This window comes from Tachypleus tridentatus, chromosome 5 (genome assembly GCF_004210375.1).
Source record: "Tachypleus tridentatus isolate NWPU-2018 chromosome 5, ASM421037v1, whole genome shotgun sequence".
In the NCBI taxonomy this organism is placed as follows: domain Eukaryota; kingdom Metazoa; phylum Arthropoda; class Merostomata; order Xiphosura; family Limulidae; genus Tachypleus; species Tachypleus tridentatus.
The window spans coordinates 48,380,718-48,394,581 of record NC_134829.1 but is presented as its reverse complement, the minus strand read 5'-3'; the positions used below and the strand labels follow the sequence as shown (position 1 = coordinate 48,394,581).

At 34.5% G+C, this 13,864-nt stretch overlaps 1 long non-coding RNA gene across 1 annotated transcript in view; it reads left to right on the top strand.

Annotated features, from left to right (window-relative positions):
• The window catches only part of LOC143251110 (uncharacterized), a 119,156-nt gene that overhangs the window by 92,733 nt on the left and 12,559 nt on the right, over positions 1 to 13,864 (top strand). The window contains exons 3-4 of the long non-coding RNA XR_013028504.1: positions 4,690 to 4,916; positions 5,966 to 6,387. This is a non-coding gene — a long non-coding RNA (uncharacterized LOC143251110). The remainder of the gene's footprint in view (positions 1 to 4,689; positions 4,917 to 5,965; positions 6,388 to 13,864) is intronic.

Here is a 13,864-nt window from a genome sequence, read left to right as displayed (position 1 = left end):
GGAAGCTACAGTAAAAAAACGTATAAAAAACAAGAACAGTAAAGCATAGTCCATTAGAGATGCTTCCACGCGCGCGCGAGAGAGAAAACTCGTTTCTTTCGGAAGCTAAAGAAGCTGTAACTTGAATGCAATCAGACGTATAATGTTTTATTGAAGGATTTTCTATAATACGCCTATTTAGTGTGAGAGAAATAACTATTTTATAGGTAACAAAGTTGCTAATAACAGTTGTATGTTTGCGTCAGACGAAAGTTTCGGGTTGGTATAAATACGTTTGTATTTCGACTTCCTTCAGGGTACGTTAAGCATTTATGAAATTCTGTTTGCCTTCATAACACAGTCAAGTTACAGAGAAGACTATTTAATTCTTTTCTTTCTCTTTCTATCTCTCTTCCAAAAAAAACAAAAAAACAAACAATCTCACATCTGCCTGGCTACCTGCCTGAATATTAATCTGGTTGGGCATGCTTGTTTTATTTTTAGTTAAAATGTTTTTGCTTGTTTTGGGAATACTCGTTGAAATATATATATATATATACGAATAAAATAAAAAAAATAAAAAATAAAAATGGAATAAAAGTGAAAAAAATTGGACATTGCCCTGAAAAGGGCCGGAGTACTGTGGGATACTCTGGCCCAAAAGTACTACAACAACAACAAATTTTTAACAGTCGCTGACATGAAAGCTAGGGATGGAGGAAGAGGTCTTGTGCACCTGATCCTTCTGGGTGTTGAAAAATTCAACATACCCAAATATCCATAAAGAAGAAGCGAATACTCGTTGAGTCTGAAACTTATGATTTGTAATTGTGGGCAACTTCACTGAGAAGTTCAGATGGGAAACGACGTGTTGGAAAAAACTTAGACACTTTGTTTGTTTTGGAATTTCGCACAAAGCTATACAAGGGCTATCTGCGCTAGCCGTCCCTAATTTAGCAGTGTAAGACTAGAGGTAAGGCAGCTAGTCATCACTATGCACCACCAACTTATGAGCTACTCTTTTACCAACCAGTAGTGGGACTGACCATATCATTATAACGCCCCCACGGCTGAAAGGACGAGCATGTTTGGTGTGACGGGGATTCGAACCAGCGACCCTCGGATTATGAGTCGAGTGCCTTAACCACCTAGCCATGACGGGCCACGTTAGAGAGAACCGAATCACAAGTTAGATTAAGATGTGAGATATTCCCACTTTTAGTGATGTCGAGAAAACCCACTTGTGGAGAAATATATTTCGATGGTCATTGAAACGTTGTTCGCTCTTCTACGTAAAATATTTTCTCAACCCAAACGAGCCGTTTTTGCATATATATTCCCACTTTATTAATACAAACTACTTTTAGAATGACAAGTTGGTGAACAACTCTTTAGCTCTTTTATTTAATAAAGAACTTAATCATAGACCGACAAAACATGCGCCAAGAAAACATCCGTTAACTTTCACTACTGGCGTTCTAACGACCTATTGAGAATAAATAAGCTTCAAATTGTTGTTTAGCTTGTTCGGTAAGGTTTAGCGCTGAAAGTAGGTTTAGTGTGTTGCGTATTGTTATGCTCATATTTTTAGTAGTTTAATTCAAATATTTGTTTGTTTGAGGGGCATGTTATTACGTCATCGTGACGCAAGAAGTTCTAACATTTCATGAAAGCTGAGGCCCCTGTACGAATCTCGAAGTTTCTTAACACGACAGACAAAAAATGTCAGAACGAGCTAAGTAACGTAGTGAGTTATTCAGTTGATGTCATTTAGTGAGTTGACAACGTGAATTACTGCGTCTATTTGTTCCTTACTCAGTTAGTCATTATGATTGTTATAAATCGTTTAGATAGAAAAATGTACAAGCAAAGTCGTAAGCACATTAGGCGTAAATTAGTTTTCGAATCAATATTGAATCATTGTTTGTGAAGCCAGCCTTAGCAAACGTTATTTAAGAACTGTATTAATTCATGATATTTATGGTGAAGGCCCTGTTAAGACGTTCGACTGTAATCTGAGGGTCGCAGGTTTGAACCCAGTCGTACCAAACATGCTCGCCCTTTCAACCGTAGGGGCGTTTAATGTTACGGTCAATCCCACCATTCCTTGGTAAAAGAGTAGCCCAAGAGTTGACAGTGGGTGGTGATGACTAGTTGTCTTCCTTCTTCTTGTCTTACGCTGATAAATTATGGACGGCTAGCGCAGATAGCCCTCGAGTAGCTTTGCGCGAAATTCAAAAATAAAACAAACATTTTATAAATATGCTCAAACTGTATCGTTGAGTGAAGAATAAAACACGAAGTACATATTTTATTAATATTTGTCGTGAAATCTTGTTACAGAATATGGCTTATGTTTCTTTTGTTTCCAAAAAGTAATAGTAGGCATGGATTTATGAACGCTACAAACGTGAATAGGCCTAAATCGTGATTAGAATGTCCAAGTATACTCGAGGTAAAAATTCTCAAAGACAGAACACGTTACATGAATATTATAATGGGTTTAGGTTTTCCAGTTTTTACGTTTAATAATTTTCATGTGTTCAAAGGTGTAATCCTAAGGCATACGATGACAATGTTTTTGTCACTTCAATTGCAGATTTTTACGGCTCGGCATGGCTATGTGGTTAGGATACTTGACTCGTAATCTGAGGGTTGAGAGTTCGAATTCCCATCACATAAAAAATGCTCGCCCTTCAGTCATGGGGACATTATAACGTGAGAGTCAATCCCATTGTTCATTAGGTAAAAGAATATCCCAAGAGTTGGCGGTGAGTGGTGATGACTAGTTGCCTTCCATCTAGCCACCCATTGCTAAGTTAGAGACGGCTAGCGCAGAAAGTCCTAGTTTAATTTTGCGCGAAATTCGAAACAAACCAAAAATACCATGTTTTCATACCTTTATGATATATTGTTAGACAGATGTCAACATCTAATTTAAGTTTACTGTAATATGACTTTAGGTAATCTTTAATATTTGTAACTTTCCATACTTAGGTATTACTCCAGTTGTATATTGTGGACAAACTTTGAATATGATATCTAAATAAGCCAATAGAACTGTTACATTGTTTTTCATATAACATGACATGCATAATTTTTATCGGTTCACATAGTGTAATGGTATATCGTAGCGCAGATAGCCCTCGTGCATTTTGCGCGAAATTCAAAACAAACAACGGTATATTGTAAACAGACCTCAGAGCATATTATCTAATTTATCTGAAACAGCTGCTTAATTGGTGTTTCGTTTTTCAATTGAAATTAATATTAATATTTCGAACTTCAGTGTTTTACATTTAAATAAGTGTGTTTGTTTTTGAATTTCGCGCAAAGTACACGAGGGATATCTGCGCCAGCCGTTTCTAATTTAGCAGTGTAAGACTAGAGGGAAGGTAGTTGGTCATCACCACCCTCCACCAACTCTTTTACCAACGAATAGTGAGATTGACCATCAAAATATAACTCTCTCACGGCTAAAAGTGCATGTATGTTTGGTGCGACGGGAATTCGAACCCACTAACCTCAGATTACAAGTCGAGAGCCTTAACCACCTGGCCATGCCGGGCCTTTTTATAAGTAGATTAATAAAACAACTTTATGAAAGAAACTTCTCTGAACTTGCTTTGTTGAGTAAATGAGTCTTCATTTCCTGTCTGGATATGTGTTGCTCACCCGGAAAATCTCAATTAAAACCTACCACACAGCAGAGCTTCGGTTATTAATGTAGTATATAAATGCCTCGATTTCAATTTGAACTAATAAAAGAAAAGAAAGAACAGCAGTAGGTTACGAAACGTTTTTGGACAGTTCACCCCTCTGGTTCTTTGTCTTCCGGCTTTAATAAAAAACGTGCTTACCTTCGTAATCTCAAGACGGCTGGTGTGGGTATTAGCACTTTAATTAATATAAAGCGCAGAACAACCTTTCGACCTTTTAAGTCATTTTCAGAAGGTCGAAACGTCGTTCTGTACTTTATTTTAAATAAAGTGCTAATACTTATATCAGCCGTCTTGAGAATACATTTTTCCTTCAAGTGGGTTTCTCGTCATCTTTCATGTTTACGTTCATGTTTGATTAAAAAAAAACAGCTTTTGCTGAGCATTTTTAAAGCCTTTGTTCAAAAATATTAAAAACCCCGCAAAAACCGTATTTGTGTTATGTTTTAATAAAAATCAAATTTCTTGTTATAAAGCAGATCATACTTGTCCTCATGTTTTAATAAAAATTACGCATACGTGCGTCTTTTAATACAAATCACGTTTATGTAGACGATTGAATACAATTCATGTTTACGTACATGTTTAAATACAAATCATGTTTATGTACATGTTTATGTAGACGATTGAATACAATTCATGTTTACGTACATGTTTAAATACAAATCATGTTTAATACAAAAATGTTTATGTACATGTTTAAATACAAATCATGTTTATGTAGACGATTGAATAGAATTCATGTTTACGTACATGTTTAAGTACAAATCACGTTTAATACAAAAATGTGTATGTACGTGTTTGAATACAAATCATGTTTGCGTTCATGTTTAATACAAATCGTGTTCATGTTCATGTTTTAATAGAAATTATGCTCGTTTTTTTTCTGCTTCTTATTTCTTGATATAAAATTAACAAGTAATTCTAAGACCACATTCAGACTCACGTGCATACGAGAGGCATAAAGAAAGACATTGTTTTTCACCTACAGAGTCTCTCTGGTAGATATGACGTATATGTTTAGAGGAGGAAGCAGTCCAATATTAAACATACAAATTTGTCTCCTCGCTTTCCTTTGGTCATAATTGAGAAAAATAGGCTGTTAGTCCAGAGGTTGTCATTGTATCTGGTAAGTTATGCGTCATATCCACCACCCATTTTGACAGTGACGTAACAACGGAGGACAAGTGTAGTCGAAGTAAAACCGATTAGTTTCTGGTAAGTCATTAGGTGGAGTGTATTTCTCTATATCTATCTATTCCACCCATAGGTAATGATTGCCATATGTGTTTTAGTTGTGTTGCAAATGGGCTTTTATTAAACTTAATTTTAAATTGTGTTTAATTATTTTAGGGAGATCATTAGTTTAATGGTACTTATAACCGTATAAAAACATAATACCAAATTAATTGTGATTTGTAATTTTGTTCATTTCAGGCTGAAGTTAATCATTTACCAGTGTTGTGAGACAGGAAGAAACAGCATATTACGTAGCTTAAAATAATTAAAGAGTCAATGGTGTACAATTCTTTTCATATAGATAGAAAGTCACGGATCGTGTTAGAATAAGCGTGGGCAAAATGAAACAGTGATTTACAATAATATTAAAATATGTGTGCTTTTTTCTTATAATAAAGCCACATTGAACTATCTGTTGTGTCCACTTATAGGAATCGAACCTCTGATTTTAGAGTTGTAAATCCATAGATTTACCACAGTCCCAGTGGGAGACTTATTTAAAAGCAAACTAGATCCGCGATCGTTTGTCAAATAAAAGTAACTCGTAATTCAACATTCGACATAATGTTGCATATTTTCTCTTCTTATGCGATATGTATGCATAATGTGCATATATACATATTATTACATTAAGTACTGCATCAGACAAATCGTTTGGCTTTATCGACAAATGTATCTGAAATTCTCCGTTCAATGTTCCATAATTTTTAATTTAATCATGGTTAATTATGAACAAACGAAATCGTTTGTTTTTAAATTCGTTTACGTGTATGCAACTTATCTACAGAGATATTTATATACTTGAGTGAACGGTTATGAATAAAAATGTCACAGACAATTTTCTTTTTCTTGTTGTAACAACTTTTTGTTTGGTGTCGAACCTGTAAAAACTGGGCAACCTATTTTAAGTGAAGGTATAACAACCTCTAGACCATCCATCAATATATATAATATTAGCAGATGCTCGTTGGAACATTTGAATGTTAATTTTTTTACAAAATAGTGACGAGGTGTGTGTTTTCTTATAGCAAAGCCACATTGGGCTATCTGCTGAGTTCACCGAGAGGAATCGAACCCCTGATTTTAGCGTTGTATAGTGATAAACAAAGAAGATAGTTGTTATAAATGGAGTTCAGCCAAACTGGATTACAGTCACAAGTGTGGTACCTCAGGGATCAATCTTACGTTCATTGCTTTTTTCAAGTGTGGTACTTCAAGGATTAATTAATCTTACGTCCATTGCTTTTTTCAAGTGTGGTACCTCAGGGATCAATCTTACGTTCATTGCTTTTTTTTATTTACATCAATGGCACAGATGAAAAAAATGTTAAATAAATGATTTATATTTGAAGATGATGTAAAGGCCTTGGGTGTTGTTAGCTGTGAAAAGGATGCTGCTGATTTACAAAAGGATTTAGATCATTAAGTGAGTTGGGCAAATACATGACAGGTGAGTTTTAATTATGATAAATGTAACATATTGCATGTGGGTTATCATAATTTTAATTATAAGAATAACTTAGATAGGAAAATCATAACAGTGTCAAGAAAGAAAGAGATCTTGATGTAATAATTGATGAATCTCTTAAGTCATCCAAGCACTGTGCTTACCACTAGTGGTAAGGCAAATAATATTTTAGGTTGTATCTACGTGGATATTCAATACAAGCTCTAATGAGGTTATGATTTCATTGTATAGTCACTGGTTAGGCAACATTTGGAATATTGGATTCTAATTACAAATTTGTTGGAAATGGTTCAGTGGTGGGCTACTAAAATGGCGCCTGGAATAGACAGTTTGTCATATAAGGCGAGAGTTAAGATTTTTTGAAACTGTTTTCTTTTGAAGAAAAAAAAGACGAGTTAAGGTGGATCTACTTGAGGTATTTAAGAAACTAAAAAGAATCGATAGTGTTGGTGCAACAACTTTCTTATATTTAATGACGAGAACAGTAAGTCCAGGGGACACAAATATAAATTCTGGACAGTTTTATTTTTCTAACAGGGTGGTTGGCTTCTGGAATGGTTTGCCTTTGATGTTATGGAAGCACTAAATTTAAGCAGTTTTAAAAGAAAGCTTGATAACAATACGAAACATAAAGGCTGGCCTTGAAGATTTTTTAGTCGTAGCATATTGGCTCGTAGAATGCCTCTGAGTTTCTCCAGATACAAACTTTTAGATCATAGCTCCGTCGTCTCTTGGCCAATTTGAGATATAATTACAGTTTTAGACTCAGAATTGATCTATTTGATCATGGCAAGGTCTCATAGATTAATTTACTTTAATTCTGTCTAAAAGAATTTCAATTTTAGGGTAGAGTTGTAAATATTCTGATGAGTAATGCAATCGGCTCTGGTATAAGCGCATCCCACGCTTGCTTATTCCGGTGCACAAAAATATAGCTAATAAAGAGGAGAAAATAGGTATATATTTATTTACTTTAGTCCTGCCTGTAGTAATTTCAAAAACCGCGGTTATTGAGAATTCCCTCTTGTTTAATTATTTTACTTGATTATTTTAATTTAGAGTATGGGACAGCCCACACAGCCCAATATATCCTTTGGTGTCCTTAAACTATGCAATGTTATCTTACTTTGTGTCGCACAAAGCTACTCGAGGGTTATCTGCGCTAGCCGTCCCTAATTTAGCAATGTAAGACTAGAGAGAAGGCAGCTAGTCATCACCACCCACCGCCAACTCTTGGGCTACTCTTTTTAACAACGAATAGTGGGATTGACCGTCACATTATAACGTTTTCACGGCTGAAAGGCTGAGCATGTTTGGTGCGACCGGGATTCGAACCCGTGACCCTCGAATTACGAGTCGAACGCCTTAACCTACTTGGCCGTGTCGGGCCGTGGCCATGTTACGCCGCATCTTAATATATGAATCGTTTAATCAATACTTACATCTTGTCCTGCCAATGATTCCAGACTTGCATAAGTGGTTTGGTAGATAAACCAAACACTTTAACTGTTTAATTACAATGTAGCTGATTGGGTAATATTTTACTTGTTTCTTTATTGTTAAGCACAAAGCTACACAAGTTATCTGCACTGTGCTAGCCACGGGTATGAAAACCCGGTTTTTAGCGTTTAGAAGCCTTCAGGTTTACTTGCCACAGCGTTTGGAATAATACCTGAAGAAATAAGGGGAATTTTTACCTTTTCTGAATATAACAAAATTATATTAGCTTTAAAAGAGCTCAAATGTAATTTGCCATGTATACATATAATTTAGGTAATTTGAATTTTGTTATATTTCTCTACAAATATTAGGGTATTTCGATAAAGCTAACCTCCCCTGATTATTACAGACGTGCATTGAAATAGGTTTAACAAACCTTCTCAATTTAGGTGTGTTTGTTTTTCTTGTCACCAAATTTGCTAAATGAAAAGGTATGGAATTTTATTTAAAAATGTTTCAGGTTTTTGCATGCTTTATACAAATGCTGTTCATGTTTTATATTTTATAGACACTTCTGGAAATTCTGGTGCCGCGAGGGTTAGTGAAAGGGTGTTTTTATTAATATTTAGGCTTAGCATGTAATCTCTGACTAAGCGTTATCTGTAAATTAAACGTAATTAGCTTCTCAGTTTGAATTATGAAACTTAAGGAAATAGAAGACGTAAATAAATTACTACGTCATTAAGCACATTTGAAATCGAGATTACACAGTCTCTTGTACTTAGCGCTGAAAAGGGTTTGCACAATGGAAGAATCTCCAGGGAACCACATGCCTTCTAAAGCTATTGAACTTTAACGAGACAAAACCAACAGCCCCGTAAACAGAGTCCTAGAATTGATTGAATACGCGATAACAGAGAAGGTTTACGTATGTGTCAGGCCTAGCTGTGCTAGCCTACGCTTTCTCAGTAGTAAAGTCAAAATAATGTTTTCGAGATCCTTGAAAGACGGACAACGCAACAAGGTAATCACTATTTTAGGGTTCTATTGTTCTTCGTCTGTGTGTTTAACAGTGTACTGATTATGTGTTGTAGGGTGAGGAGTTTCTATTTACCTGAAATGAACTTTCCTTGAACTTGTAGTTTTTAAATTGACGTTACTGTATAAAGTTTCATATTCTAACTGTGTGTCTGTCTTCTGACATTACTATATAAAGTTTCATATTGTATCTGTGTGTCCGTCTGTTGACGTGCTGTATAAAGTTTCATATTCTAACTGTGTGTCTGTCTTCTGACATTACTATATAAAGTTTCATATTGTATCTGTGTGTCCGTCTGTTGACGTGCTGTATAAAGTTTCATATTCTAACTGTGTGTCTATCTTCTGACATTACTATATAAAGTTTCATATTGTATCGGTGTGTCCGTGTGTTGACGTTCTGTATAGTTTCATATTCTAACTGTATGTCTATCTTCTTACATTACTATATAAAGTTTCATATTGAATCCATGTGTCCGTCTGTTGGCGTGCTGTATAAAGTTTCATATTCCAACTGTATGTCTATCTTCTGACATTACTATATAAAGTTTCATATTGTATCTGTGTGTCCGTGTGTTGACGTGCTGTATAAAGTTTCATATTTTAACTGTGTGTCTATCTTCTGGCATTACTATATAAAGTTTAATATTGTGTCTGTGTGTCCGTCTGTTGACGTGCTGTATAAAGTTCATGTTCTAACTGTGTGTCTGTCTTCTGACATTACTATATAAAGTTTCATATTGTATCCGTGTGTCCGTCTATTAACGTGCTGTATAAAGTTCATGTTCTAACTGTGTGTCTATCTTCTGGCATTACTATATAAAGTTTCATATTGTACCCGTGTGTCCGTCTATTAACGTGCTGTATAAAGTTTCATGTTCTAACTGTGTGTCTATCTTCTGACATTACTATATAAAGTTTCATATTGTATCCGTGTGTCCGTCTGTTGACGTGCTGTATAAAGTTTCATGTTCTAACTGTGTGTCTATCTTCTGACATTACTATATAAAGTTTCATATTGTATCCGTGTGTCCGTGTGTTGACGTGCTGTATAAAGTTTCATATTCTAACTGTGTGTCCATCCATTGGTGTTTCTATATAAAGTTTCATATTTCGTGTGTCCATCCATTGGTGTTTCTATATAAAGTTTCATATTCCGAGTGTCCATCCATTGGTGTTTCTATATAAAGTCTCATGTTCCGAGTGCCCATTCACTGGTGTTTCTATATAAAGTTTCATATTCTAACTGTGTGTCTATCCATTGGTGTTTCTATATAAAGTTTCATATTCCGTGTGTCCATCCATTGGTGTTTCTATATAAAGTTTCATATTCCGTGTGTCCATCCATTGGTGTTTCTATATAAAGTTTCATACTCTAACTGTGTGTCCGTCCACTGGTGTTTCAATATAAAGTTTCATATTCTAACTGTGTGTCTGTCCATTGGTGTTTCTATATAAAGTCTCATATTCCGAGTGCCCATTCATTGGTGTTTCTATATAAAGTTTCATATTCTAACTGTGTGTCCGTCCACTGGTGTTTCAATATAAAGTTTCATATTCTAACTGTGTGTCTGTCCATTGGTGTTTCTATATAAAGTCTCATATTCCGAGTGCCCATTCATTGGTGTTTCTATATAAAGTTTCATATTCTAACTGTGTGTCCGTCCACTGGTGTTTCAATATAAAGTTTCATATTCTAACTGTGTGTCTGTCCATTGGTGTTTCTATATAAAGTTTCATATTTCGTGTGTCCATCCATTGGTGTTTCTATATAAAGTTTCGTATTCCGAGTGTCCATCCATTGGTGTTTCTATATAAAGTTTCATATTCTAACTGTGTGTCTATCCATTGGTGTTTCTATATAAAGTTTCATATTCCGTGTGTCCATCCATTGGTGTTTCTATATAAAGTTTCATATTCCGTGTGTCCATCCATTGGTGTTTCTATATAAAGTTTCATATTCTAACTGTGTGTCCGTCCACTGGTGTTTCAATATAAAGTTTCATATTCTAACTGTGTGTCTGTCCATTGGTGTTTCTATATAAAGTCTCATATTCCGAGTGCCCATTCATTGGTGTTTCTATATAAAGTTTCATATTCTAACTGTGTGTCCGTCCACTGGTGTTTCAATATAAAGTTTCATATTCTAACTGTGTGTCCGTCCACTGGTGTTTCAATATAAAGTTTCATATTCCGTGTGTCCATCCATTGGTGTTTCTACATAAAGTTTCATATTTTGTGTGTCTATATTCTCTTCAAACATATTCATGTCAAGAGAAGTTGAGGTTAATCGTATTAATCATATGAATGATTTTAGGAAGTGAGGATAATTTGAGCAAAGACATAATTCAAAGATAGTTGGACAGGTGAAAATAATTTTCCCACATAATTCGAATACCGGAAACACAGTATAGTAGGTAGAAAGAGACATCAAGAACAGGATATTAAAATAATGGTGATTTTCAAATATTTTTTTTTCTTCTGAGAGATAAGTAATATATGAGGGATCATTTATTTACAAATATAAAATTTGATCTTTATATTATCTTATCAATATCAATGACTGCTTGAAATTACTATAAATATAAAACATTGCGGGTAAAGTGTTAACAACAGCAGCAACTGTTGAACATTACCAGAAATATAAACATACTAAAGCTTAGGTGTTAACAATAGTACCGACTGCTAGGTGTTACTCAGAAATATAAACATACTAAAGGTAAAGTGTTAACAATAGAACCGACTGTTGGACATTACCAGAAATATAAACATACTATAGGTAAAGTGTTAACAATAGAACCGACTGTTGGACATTACCAGAAATATAAACATACTATAGGTAAAGTGTTAACAATAGAACCGACTGTTGGACATTACCAGAAATATAAACATACTATAGGTAAAGTGTTAACAATAGCAGCAGTTGTTGGACATTATCAGAAATATAAACATACTAAAGGTAAAGTGTTAACAATAGAACCGACTGTTGGACATTACCAGAAATATAAACATACTATAGGTAAAGTGTTAACAATAGCAGCAGTTGTTGGACATTATCAGAAATATAAACATACTAAAGGTAAGGTGTTGACAGTAACACCGACTGCTGGACGTTATTCAGAAATATAAAGACGTTAACAGCAACAGCGACTGTTGGACATTACTGAGAAATATAAACACGGTACAGGTAAGGTGTTAACAGTAGCAGCAGTTGTTGGACATTATTAGAAATATAAACACTCTGCAGGTAAGGTGTTAACAATAGTACCAACTGTTGGATGTTACTCAGAAATATAAACATTCCACTGGTAAGGTGTTAACAGTACCAACTGCTGGACGTTACTCAGAAATATAAACATACTAAAGGTAAAGTGTTAACTATAGCAGCAATTGTTGGACATTATCAGAAATATAAACATACTAAAGGTAAGTTGTTGACAGTAACACCGACTGTTGGACGTTATTCAGAAATATAAAGACATTGCAGGTAAGATGTTAACAGTAACAGCGACTGTTGGACTGAGAAATATAAACACACTACAGATAAGGTGTTAACAATAGCAGCAATTACTGGACATTACTCAGAAACGAGAATTACATTTGGACAGTACGTTAATCATAACTCAGAAGTAAACACACATCAGGAATAAGACGATAACAACAATAGTAAATGTTGGATATTACTTAACCTGATGAAGGTATGACTGGAATAAAGATAAGGTTTATCTTTCATAATATAAAACAAAACTGTAGATGTTTTATCTTGTGGCTTTGTCAGACAATTACAACTGTATTAAATGCACTAACGTATGGATTTTGTATCATAACGAGGTAAGCAAGCAGTTGTTTTATAGTCAGAAATATAGATTTCACCCGGATGAGTTGAACGACTGAAATATAGAAGTGGAAATTAATGATTTCAATGAAACTTCCTAAATACGTCTCTTCGTTCTTATGTCTGATGTGCCTAGTGTTTAACACGAAACGATATGTCCAGCGATACATGTAATGGAAGACATTGTTAAAAGTTGTAACTTACACCGATTTTTTTTTTTTTTTCTCTATTGGATTAACAAATCTTTTCCAATTGGATTAACAATGTTAAGTGCAGAAGATAAATCTCTTAGGGATTTACAAGATGAGTAAATGATTTAAACTGTCTGACATTGTACTTGTCTGACATTATTACAGGTATAATGAATTTAAGACAAGACATCTGTGTTTTAAAGTATTTTATTTTAGGAAACAACAGAGAAACAAGGAAAATTCACAATTTCTTCAATTGTGAAAAACCAATATAACATACAACAGTTACTCACACACATATTTTACCTTTATATTTACATTTGTATATAACAACATATGATAAATATTTCACATATATCGCTACTAAATGAAAAGGGAATCGTGACCAGTAAGCACACACACATACAGACTGTGACGTAGTTCATCAACAAGCGAATGTAATTAAAGTTCATCCATATTCAACTTAACGACCCGTAGTGTAGTTCATCAAGGGAAGTAAGTAAAGTTCACTCACATTAAACTTAACGAACCATAGTGTACTTCATCAACGAACCTACCTTAACAAAGTTCACACACATTAAACTTAACGAACCATAGTGTACTTCATCAACGAACCTACCTTAACAAAGTTCACACACATTAAACTTAACGAACCATAGTGTACTTCATCAACGAACCTACCTTGACAAAGTTCACACACATTAAACTTAACGAACCATAGTGTACTTCATCAACGAACCTACCTTAACAAAGTTCACACACATTAAACTTAACGAACCATAGTGTACTTCATCAACGAACCTACCTTAACAAAGTTCACACACATTAAACTTAACGAACCATAGTGTACTTCATCAACGAACCTACCTTGACAAAGCTTATTCAAATTAAACTTAACGAAGCATAGTGTAGATCATCAAGGGAAGTAGCTAAGTAAAGTTCACTCACATTAAAC